The following is a 12,202-nucleotide window of genomic DNA, read 5'->3' as shown; positions in this document are numbered from 1 at the left end:
GTCTCGTCAACCAGCCCAACCCCGGATTCACCATGTTCGGTACACCCTACCCAATCTTCTCCTTTGCCTACTTCCATTTCCACTACATTACCCTCTCATGTTTCCTCCTTTCGTTTCACATCCCCTTCACCCTTTCCTACGGCCCCTATGCCGTTCGGTATGCCCATGTCTTTTTTGGCCCTTTCAACCACATCAATTGGGTCATCTACAACTTCCCCTCCTACACCTCCTTTTATACATTTTGGAACTTCCACCCCTCCCACCTTATCTTTACCTTTCACCACCCCTTTAACCCATTCAGTCCCAACTAATATGGCCATGCCTCCTATACAACCACCTAAACTTCAACTTACAACTTTTGAGGGGGCTGACCCACTGGACTGGCTCTTTCAAGCAGAGAAGTTTTTCCTTTTATACCAAATTGCTATGGAACACCGTCTCCACATGGCTGCTTTTTACATGAAGGGCGAGGCCCTTAGTTGGTTCAAGTGGATGTACCACAATCATCGATTAACGGATTGGCATTCCTTTGCTCGTGCATTGGAGTTACGTTTTGGTCCATCTTCTTATACCAACCATCAACAAGAGTTATACAAACTCCGTCAATTTGGGACCGTTTCTGAGTACCAGGCTCAATTTGAGAGATTATCCAATCGTGTCTATGGCCTTTCTCCTGAAAATTTACTAAACTGCTTTATTTCAGGACTTCGATCAGACTTACGCCATGAACTCTTGATATTACATCCACCCACAATCTCAGAGGCCATTGGTTTAGCTAAGCTGTTTGAAGCTAAATTTCGTGATTCTAAACCCAAGACCTCGAAACCCTACCTTACAACCCCCTCAACCAACTTCCCCACTCATATTACCCCCCCTACGTCCATTTCTCCTACACCAGTTGTTCCCCCTATTAAACGCCTGACGTCGGCCCAGATGCAAGAACGCAGGGCCCTTGGTCTTTGTTACAACTGTGATGACAAATTTATCCCCGGCCATAAATGTTCTACCCCTCGTTTCCTACTTCTCATAGAGGATGACCCAGACCTGACTACCACCACACCATCCCCAACTGACCCTACCTCATCTCCCTTGTTTCATTTATCATTTCAAGCCTTAACCGGTCACCCTTCTCCTCAATCCTTCCAATTTCGGGGTTCCATTCACCACCTGAATGTGAGAGTTTTAATTGACACTGGCAGCTCCCACAATATCCTCCAACCCAGATTGGCATCCCACCTCCAACTACCCATTACACCTATCCCTCACTTCTTTGTGATGGTCGGCAATGGACAACATATTGCTTGTACGGGATTATGTGAGCAAGTTCCAATTATATTGCATGGTCATTCCTTTTCAGTTCCCTTTTATTTGATGTCAATAGAAGGTGCGGACGCAGTACTTGGTATTGATTGGCTACGTACCCTTGGACCTCTAACTGCTGATTTTTCCACCCTTAGCCTCTCTTTTACTCATAATGATGTGCCCATCACCATAAAGGCCGATCCTACCCATACCCCCACATTAGCCACGTTCCACCATTTTAACCTCCTGAAACACCACAATGCGATTGCTTCATGCCATCTGATCTTCACCCACCGCCTAGACAACAATACCCACAACCCTGAACTCCATCTTCCCCCCACTTTAAACCCTGAAATTAAGACTCTCATTTCTAACCATACCTCTATCTTCACTAAACCTACAGGCTTACCACCCATTCGTACTCATGACCATCATATTCCTTTGCTTCCCAATACCCCACCTATTAATGTCAAACCTTATAGATACCCCCACACTCAAAAGGATGCCATGTCTCACATCATACAAGACCTACTTACTCAAGGTCTCATCACTCCTAGCCATAGCCCCTTCTCCTCACCTGTTTTACTAGTTCACAAAAAGGATGGTACTTGGCGCCTATGCGTTGACTACCGGGCTCTCAATTCGGTAACCATAAAAGACCGTTTCCCAATTCCCACGGTGGATGAACTTTTGGATGAGCTAGGCAAAGCTACAATTTTTTCTAAATTAGATCTTCGCTCTGGATATCATCAAATCAGGATGGCTCCTGAAGACACTTATAAGACAGCTTTTCGAACCTGTGACGGTCATTACGAGTTCCTAGTAATGCCATTTGGGCTTACTAACGCACCCTCCACATTTCAATCAGCCATGAATGATCTTTTTCGACCCTACCTCCGTAAATTTGTTTTGGTTTTTTTTGACGATATCCTCATTTATAGTCCAACATTTGCGGAGCACTTACATCACTTAACTGTGGTTTTTGATCTATTACTTACTAATCAATTTTTTGCTAAATTCACTAAGTGTGTTTTTGCTGTTTCTTCGGTTCAATATCTTGGTCACATCATTTCAGCTCATGGAGTAGCACCTGACCCTGACAAATTAAAAGCAATTCAAGAGTGGCCTCAGCCTCGTTCACTCACGACTCTTAGGGGATTTTTGGGCCTCACCGGTTTTTATAGACGTTTTATACGCCAATACGCCACTCTCGCCGCTCCTCTCACCGATTTACTTGCTCCTCAAAAATTTACATGGACACCTACTGCTTCAGAGGCTTTTACATGCTTAAAAAATAAACTCTCTACAAGTCCTATTCTTCACCTCCCTAACTTTGATGCTCTTTTCGTAGTGGAGACAGATGCTTCTGGGGTGGCCATTGGGGCAGTTTTGACACAGCTTGGGCATCCCATTGCTTTCTTTAGCAAGAAGATGAGCCCCCGGCTTCAGGCATCGGCTGCTTATACCCGTGAGTTGTATGCTGTAACAGAGGCAGTTAAGAAGTGGCGTCAATATCTCATAGGCAGGCACTTCCACATTTACACAGACCAAAAGAGTTTGAGTAATCTCATTCAACAGACTATTCAAACTCCTGAACAACAAAAGTGGACCTGTAAACTCCAAGGCTACAGTTTTGATATCTTTTACAAACCTGGGAGATTGAACATAGTGGCTGATGCCTTATCTCGCCAGTTTGGTGACACTCAGCCGTTCATGTCCTGTATCTCCTCTCCTGTTCCTGTGTTATTGGGTCAACTACAACAATATTTTCAAAATGAACCTGAAGGCATTGCGTTCATTCAACAAGTACAAACCTCCCAGGAACTTCGTAACAAATTTCATATTGCTAATGGGTTGATATATTACGGTGCTCGCCTTTTCATCCCAGCAATTTCAGAGTTGCGCCAATCTTTGATTGCAGAGTTCCATGCTTCTCCGACTGCAGGTCATTCTGGACTCAAACCCACGGTAGCACGTCTTGCTGCCTCATTTTACTGGCCCAGCCTGTACACAGACACAAAGTTGTTCATCAAACAATGCACAATATGCCAACAAAATAAATATATGCCAAAACGAAAGCCAGGATTGCTACAACCGTTACCCATCCCGTTACAGGTTTGGGACGACCTCACCATGGATTTTATTACGCATCTGCCCCAATCCCATGGCCACACTGTCATTTGGGTGATCTGTGATCGTTTGTCCAAATCTGTTCACTTCATCGGGCTTCCTACACATTTTTCGGCTAAAGATTTGGCTCGCCGTTTTTCTGTTGAAGTTTGTCGTCTGCATGGGATTCCTCGGTCTATCACCACAGATCGTGACCCATTGTTTCTCAGCCATTTCTGGAAGGAGCTTTTCCACCTACAGGGAACAACACTGCGCTATAGCACAGCTTATCATCCAGAAACCGACGGGCAAACAGAGGTCGTAAACCGGTCTCTTGAAGCATACCTTCGTTGTTTTGCCTCTGATTTTCCCAAACGCTGGTTCTTATTTCTTCATCTGGCTGAATATTGGTATAATACATCTGTCCACTCTGCTATTGGCATGTCTCCCTTTGAAGCCTTGTACGGCAGAGCTCCGCCCCATTTTCCTCATCTTCCTCTAGCGTCATCGATTATACCTGAGATTCGGGCCTCATTGGAAGAACGACACAACATATTGACAAAACTGAAGGTGAATCTTAAGCGAAGCCGTCAAAGTATGATAGATCAAGCGAACAAAAAACGGGGCGATATTACCTTTGACGTCGACGATTGGGTTTGGTTGCGTCTCCGACCTTACCGACAAACGTCTGTACACCATCGTCCCTCAGCCAAGCTCGCGAAGCGCTATTTTGGGCCGTTTCAGGTGCTCCGCCGCATTGGCAGTGTCGCCTATGAGCTTCAGTTACCAAGTACCTCCAAGATACACCCTGTGTTTCATGTTTCTCTCCTGCGCGCCTACCACGGCCCCAAACCACCCTCACACATTTCCGCGCCGCCGCCCACCCTCAAAGAAGACAACCAAGATGTCCAGGATGTTACTCCCATAAGTAACCCTCCTGTATCCCAACCCTCTTAACCTACTCCTTTAGTGCCTCCTCCTCGGGCCCCACAACAATTTAACTCCCCCACTTCACCTTCTGACTGCCCATATGAAGAGCCTTGCGAAACTTCTCAAGCCAGTTCCACCGCACCGTCCAAGATAACCATTGAGGAGCCGCCACGTCATTTTCAGCATCCCACGTGGTGTCCACCACTTTCTCCACCTGTTGAGACCACTCCAGCACCAGCCGGCCCATTAAACCTTGAGGACAAGGTTTCACTGCATGCGGGAGGCTATGTTAGGCCCAAAAGAATTAAATCAAACCCATACTGGATGAAAGATTTCTTTAGTAGCTTTTCCTAAATGGGTTGTTGATGTTTTGGCCCAATTCTATTGCTTTTAAGTGTATGGATTGTCAGATTGATGCAAGAATGAAGTTTTTTTCAGTTTTATAATTCTTTTCGTAGCTTTGCCCTAGTTTTTCGAAAGTTCATCCTATCAATACAAATATTGAAAATAATAATGTTATATGTATAACAAAAATTGTACAACACTATTTTTGTATCTATCTCTTTCAATCATTATTAATATAAATAAAATAATAAAAAGAGATAAACATAAAAATAATATTGTACAATTTTTATTATATATATAACATTACTTGTAGACTAAATAAATAATTTCTTAGTAAATATAAATAAAAAATTTGAAAAAGAAAAGCAAATACTGTCGTGGTACATCAAGTAGCACCCACATTTTGTTTTCCATTTGCATGAGCTGTGAAGGTGATATTAATTAGAGGATCCAATAAAAATCCACTATAGAAGCCAATAAGATAAGTGTGCAATTAAATTAAAGTGTAGGTCGAGGCAAAAACAATTGGACATGCATGCAAAATTTTCAAGAAAAAGAATTGGTGGACCAACAAGATAACTATATGTGATGAATGACGACTAGTATTTGATTTCCTCATAAATAACAGACAAGATGGCAGAAAAATATCTAATATTTCAACAATAAAACGCTATCACATTAATTATTTAGTATTTGTGGAATTCATTGCGTCATTAAATGATCGATATATCGAACCAGCTCACTAACACGTTATACCTCACTTAGAACACAAGTTCACTCGCAACAAGTCTTTTGCATTCTTACAACTATGCCGGAATCATTCCTCTTCAGCATCGCAGAGTCACTCGGCGCAAAGCTTGCTTCTTGGGCTTTTGAAGAAGCTTCTCAGCTGCTGGGCGTGTACGATCATCTCAAAGAGTTTAGAAAAACTCTCTCGTTAGTGAAGGCTGTTTTGTTAGATGCCTAGCAAAAGCAAGAGCACAACAATGAGCTGCAGGAATGGCTGAGGCAGCTCAAAGGTGTCTTCTACGTACGATGCATGTTAGATAATCTTAAATTTTAGTGATATCCGAGTTAGTTTATCTGTTTTATTTGTTTCAGTTTAGATAAGATAGTTTTTTATAAGATTTTTTTTGATAAGATATTTTGTTATTTTCTTGTTAATTTGATACGTTGTACAATGACTATTTAAAGGTCATCTCTTATTCAATAAAAAGTACAGTGAGTTGCTACGTTCACCCAATACTAGTATTACTCGTCTCTCTTATTTTTTCTACAAATTGGTATCAGAGCTTTATGCTCTGAGTGCCGAGTGTGAGAGGAAAACAGTGTGCGCCTGTGAAGGGGAAGAAAGAAGAAATAGAGAGTAATGGCGAAGGTTGTTAATGGAATGACCGTACCACAACTGTCAAAGAAAATCAATTATGATAATTGGTGTTTACAGATGAAGACCCTGTTGGGTTCCCAAAGTCTATGGGACATAGTGGAGAAGGGGTTCCAAGAACCCGAGGAGGACGAAGACCAATCTGTGGCTCAGATTGCTGCATTGGAAAAGACACGAGTGAAGACAAATCGGCTTTGTATTTTTTGTACAATGCCGTGGATGAGTCAGGTTTCGAGAAGATTGCAAACGTTGCATCTTCAAATGAAGCATGGAAGATCTTGGAGGTTGCGCACAGAGGTAACCACCGTGTCAGACAGATCCGACTTCAAACTCTCCGAGGAGAGTTTGAGTGTTTGAAGATGGAGGATAAGGAACAAGTATCCGAGTACATAACTCGGGTGGAGAAGTTGGCTAACCAACTCAGAAGGAATGGGGAGCCAATGCCAGCAAGTAGAGTTGTGGAGAAAATCTTGAGATCATTAACAGATGATTTCGAGAGTATTGCATGCGTAATTGAGGAGTCAAAGGACTTGTCAGTTCTCTCAGTGGAAGAGCTCGCTGGGTCACTCGAAGCCCACGAACAAAGGAGGAGGAAGATGAAGGGTACTCTTGATCAAGCATTACAGGCGCAAGGTCGGAGGTGATCAAGGACGAGGTAGAGGACGAGGTGATCAAGGACGAGGTAGAGGACGAGGTGATCATGGAGGTGAACAAGGACGAGGTGATCGTAGCTAAGGAAGGAAGTTAGCCAAGGTCGGAGGTGAAATGTTATAAGTGTGGCAAACTCGGTCACTACGCAAAGGAATGCAGATCGACAAATTGCTACAACTGTGGTAAATACGGTCACATAGCAAAGTATTGTCGAGCTAAAAGCTGAAGTGAAGAGAAAGAGAAGAATCTTCTCACAGAAGAAGAGGACAAGGAAGCAGGAATTTTGATGATGACGCAGAGCTCGGAGACCAAGTTACGTCCGAGTTGTGCCTCCGAGGTTCAGCTAAACTTGAGTTGCGTGGAGAGATCAGTAGTTGAGCTTCCAAGCTCAGATGAGAAGTCAGAAGCCGAGCTTGATTCGAGTTGCTTAAACAACTCGGTATGATATTTGGACACTGGAGCGAGCAATCATATGTGTGGAGAAGAAAGTTTTTTCAACGAACTCATCAAGGTGAAGGCTGGATTCGTGTCATTTGGGGATGATTCCAAGGTAGCGGTAAAAGGGCATGGAACCATCAAGCTTATGCAGAAGGATGGACGAGTTGGAGAAATAAGGAATGTCTACTACGTTCCCGAGCTTAAGAATAACATCTTAAGCATGGGGCAGATGATGGAGAAAGGCAACTCGGTTCTGATGAAGGATCGAGTGTTTTATTTGAACGACAAGCATGATCGTTTAATAGCCCGAGTGGAAATAAAAAAGAATCGGATGTATAAACTGGAGCTGAACATCTTTCAAAATAAGTGCTTGAAGCTGGACATGAAGGATGAAGCCATGACGTGGCATTTTCGTTTTGGGCATTTAAACTTTGGAGGTTTGGCCGAACTATCAAGGAAGGAGTTGGTGCACGGACTACGTGGTATTGGGCATTCAAGAACAAGTTTTCTGAGCTCGTCCGAATACAAAGCAAAGGAGCAAGACATCTACAACTCCACTGACGAGTTACATGTAGTATGTCTATTGACAGGAATAGAAGATATAAAGTTTGAAGAGGCGGTACTTGATGAGAGATGGAAGAAAGCAATGGATGAGGAGGGGTCAATTGAGAAGAGTGAGACGTGGAAGCTGACAGATTTACCCACAGGAGCTCGTCCAATTGGTTTGAAGTGGGTATACAAAAGGAAGACAAATGCAAATGGCGAAGTGGAGCACTACAAAGCTCGTCTTGTGGCGAGGGGTTATAAACATTAGAAAGGCATTGATTATGATGAAGTCTTTGCACCCGTGACAAGGATGGAAACGATTCGATTATTACTGTCCTTAGCAGCTCAGCATGGATGGAAGATACAACAAATGGACGTGAAGTCAGCATTCTTGAATGGGGTGTTGGAGGAAGAAGTCTACGTGGAGCAACCTCTAGGGTACATGAGGAGAGGTGAAGAGAAGAAGGTGCTGAAGCTCAAAAAGGCTTTGTATGGTTTGAAGCAAGCTCCTCGAGCATGGAATGAGAGAATAGACACCTACTTCAAGAGAAATGGTTATAAACAATGTCCTTATGAACATGCTCTCTATTTAAAGAAGTGCAGAGGAGATATATTGTTCGTTGCTCTATACGTGGATGACTTGATATTCATGGGAAGCAAAGTTGAGCTAGTTGAGGAGTTTAAAGAAGTGATGAAGAGGGAGTTTGAGATGACCGATTTGGGCATCATGAAGTACTTTCTGGGTTTAGAGGTGGACCAAAGAACAACAGGTATTTTTGTGTCCCAAAAGAGGTATGCCGAGGAGATTTTGAGCAAGGCAAAGATGTTGAATTGCAATCCAGTTTCTACTCCCATGGAACCTGGAACGAAGTTATCTAAAAATGGAGAAGCTGAAAAAGTTGATGCAAGCAGGTACCGAAGCCTAATCGAAAGTCTAAGGTATTTGACAAGTACAAGACCCGACCTGATGCTGAGTGTGGGAATTGCAAGCCGCTTTATGGAGGATCCGAGGTATTCTCATTGGAAAGCATTGAAGAGGACACTAAGGTATGTGAAGGGAACGATGTCACTTGGACTGTGTTTCACTAAGTCGGACAACTACCGACTTACTGGATACTCGGACAGTGATTGGTGTGGAGATGTGGATGATCGGAAAAGCACAGCTGGGTACGTATTCTTCATGGGAAACACGGCTTTCACTTGGCTATCAAAGAAACAACCAATCGTAGCTCTATCAACGTGTGAATTCGAGTATGTAGCAGCATCTTGGAGTGTCCAACATGCAGTTTGGCTTAGAAACTTGCTAAGCAAACTGGAAATTATGAAAGCTGAGAAAGTATTGATCCGAGTAGATAACAGGTCGGCAATCGAGTTAGCCAAAAATCCAATCAATCACGAAAGAAGTAAGCACATCGACGTCTGATTTCATTTCATCAGGGAGAAGGTGAAAGAAGGAAGCGTGGAGCTCGAACACGTAAGAAGTAAAGAGCAAGTAGCTGATATCTTTACAAAATCATTGCCGACAACAACATTTCAAGAGTTAAGGAAGTTACTCGGAATGAAAGAAGAAGGAGAAATTTAAGCTTATGGGAAAGTTTTGTTAGATAATCTTAAATTTTAGAGATATCCGAGTTAGTTTATCTGTTTTATTTGTTTCAGTTTAGATAAGATAGTTTTTGATAATATTTGTTTTGATAAGATATTTTGTTATCTTCTTGTTAATTTGGTACGTTGTACAATGGCTATTTAAAGGTCATCTCTTATTCAATAAAAGTACAGTGAGTTGCTACGTTCACCCAATACTAGTATTACTCGTCTTTCTTATTTTTTCTACAATGCAGAAAATGTGCTGGATGAGTTTGAGTGCCAAACACCACGGAAGCAAGTGGTCAAAGCTCATGGCACCACCAAAGACAAGGTAGCTCACTTCTTCTCAACCTCTAATCCACTTGTTTTTCGTTATAGGTTGGGTCAACAAATTAAAGATGTCAGCAAGAGGCTTGACAGGGTTGCAACTGATAGGCTCAAGTTTGGTCTTCGAACAAATGATGTTGACACTCGTGTTGTGCATACGAGAGAGCTCACACACCCCCGTGTGCCAGATTTAGATATGATAGGAAGGGAGCATGATAAAGAAAAGATCATAGAGCTTTTGATTAATGATGGTGACACAAGTCTCTCTGTTATCCGCGTCGTAAGAATGGGAGGCTTGGGAAAGACCACACTTGCGCAGTTTGTGTTCAATGATAAGAGGACAAAAGAGTGTTTCTCATTGAAGATGTGGATCTGTGTTTCTGATAATTTTGATATTAAGCAATTGGTTATCAAAATCATCAGTGTTGCCAATGATTCAGCTTCAGTTGATGCCCCTCCTTGCCAACAGAATTTAAATATATTTGATCTGGAGCTACTGCAAAATCAATTGATAAACAAACTTGTTAGTAAAACATTCTTACTTGTCTCAGATGACGTGTGGAATGAAGATCATGTTAAATGGGTTGAGCTAAGGAATTTAGTACAAGTAGGTGCAACAGGAAGTAAAATTTTAGTGACTACACGTAGTCATAAAGTTGGTTCCATGATGGGTACCGTTCCCTCTCACATTTTAAAAGGCCTTTCTCCTAAGGATTCATTATCTTTGTTTGTCAAATGGGCATTTAAAGAAGGAGAGGAGAAAAAATATCCTCATTTGATAAATATTGGGAAAGAAATTGTGAAAAGATGCAGAAGAGTTCCATTGGCTATAAGAATATTAGAGAGTTTACTATTTTTGAAATTTGGAACAAATGAGTGGGAAAATGTGAGAAATAGTGAAATTTGGAATATTCTATAGAAAAAAGGTAACATTTTACCTGCACTTAAATTAAGTTATGATCTCATGCCTTCCTATTTAAGGCAATGTTTTGCATTGTTTTCCCTTTATCCAAAGAATTATCACTTCAATAATTCTGAGGTAAGTTCACTTTTGGGGGCACTTGGACTCCTTGCTTCACTGCAAAAGAATATGACACCAGAAGATCTTCCCAATCAGTACTTGTATGAACTACAATCAAGATCTTTTCTTCAAGATTTTGTTGACTTTAACAATATTTATTTCTTTAGAATACATGATTTGGTGCATGATCTTGCTATTTTTGTTGCAAAAGATGAGTGTTTATTTATAAATTCCCACATTGAAAATATTCCTAAGAATGTTCGACATCTGTCTTTTTGCCTGAAGACAATTTACTTGACAATTTATTCAACACAAAATCAATAGCCGTGAGAACCATATTGTTTCCAAATGCTAAAGCAAGAGCTAATAGTGCTTTTCTAAATACTTGTATGTCAAAGTTCAAATACTTGCGAGTTTTGGATTTAAGTGATTCGACATGCGAGACTTTGCCTTGTTTCATTGGTAAGTTGAAACATTTGACATATTTTAGTATTATGAATAATCACAATATTAAGAGACTCCCCGATACTATTTGCAAGCTCTAAAAATTGCAAGTGTTGAAACTTGATGGATGCACGGAACTGGAAGCATTGCCCAAAGGATTAAGAAAATTGATCTCTCTCCGTTATTTGGAGATAACCACAAAGCAATATGTTTTGCCTTACAATGAGATTGCTAAGTTGGGCTCACTTGCATATCTGTCTATTGAATCAAGCCAAAATTTGGAGTCTATCTTTGGAGGGGTCAAATTCCCTGCTCTTAAAATATTGTGTTTTGGTGACTGTCCAAGTCTTAAGTCTTTGCCATTGGATGTAAATTTTTTTCCTGAATTAGAAACTTTGGTCGTTAAAGGCTGTGGTAATTTGGACTTAGAACTGTGGAAAGACCACCATGAAGAACAATACCTCAAGTTGAAGTTAAAATATGTTCAATTTTGGGATTTACCACAACTGGTGGCCTTGCCTCGGTGGCTCCAAGAAACTGCAAACTCATTACAATGCTCAAGTATTTTCAATTGTGGCAATATTGAAATACTTCCAGAGTGGTTATCATCTCTAACTAATTTGAAAACACTTGTTATAGATGATTGCCCAATGCTTCTATCTCTCCCGGATAACATCCATCACCTCACTGCACTTGAAACTTTGATGATTGCAGGTTGTCCTAAACTATCTAGAAATTAAATGTCAACCCCATGTTAAAGAGTTTTGGCCCAAAATAAAAATATCACATATAAAAGAAGTTTGGATTGAAAAACCAAAACAACCGGAGGAAGAGGAATAGCAAGATAAGGAGGAATACTTTAATGGAATAGATAATTGTTGAAACACCTTGTTTTTTTCTTATTTATTTTTTTAAAGGTTTTATTTTTATTATGTGAATTGTTGTTCTTGATGAAACTGTTAATATGTTTTGAATTTGTTATGAGTATAACGGTTCACATCAAATTACACCTCAATCATTTGTTTGGTGTATGTAGGTTTCTTTTTTTAGTATATCTCATTTATCTTCTATTTTATCGGTTGTAAAATAAATTTGAGTTTTTAGGTAGGGATTTCAAT

General features: G+C 41.0%; 1 pseudogene; it reads left to right on the top strand.

The window, feature by feature from the left end:
- Positions 1–4,605: 4,605 nt before the first annotated feature.
- On the top strand, positions 4,606–11,924 carry LOC145958727 (putative disease resistance protein RGA1; annotated as a pseudogene).
- Positions 11,925–12,202: the final 278 nt, after the last annotated feature.

This window comes from Cajanus cajan, chromosome 6 (assembly GCF_000230855.2).
Source record: "Cajanus cajan strain Asha chromosome 6, NIPB_CcT2T_4, whole genome shotgun sequence".
Lineage (NCBI taxonomy): Eukaryota > Viridiplantae > Streptophyta > Magnoliopsida > Fabales > Fabaceae > Cajanus > Cajanus cajan.
The sequence above is the reverse complement of the archived record's forward strand: the minus strand, read 5'-3'. Positions and strand labels throughout refer to the sequence as shown.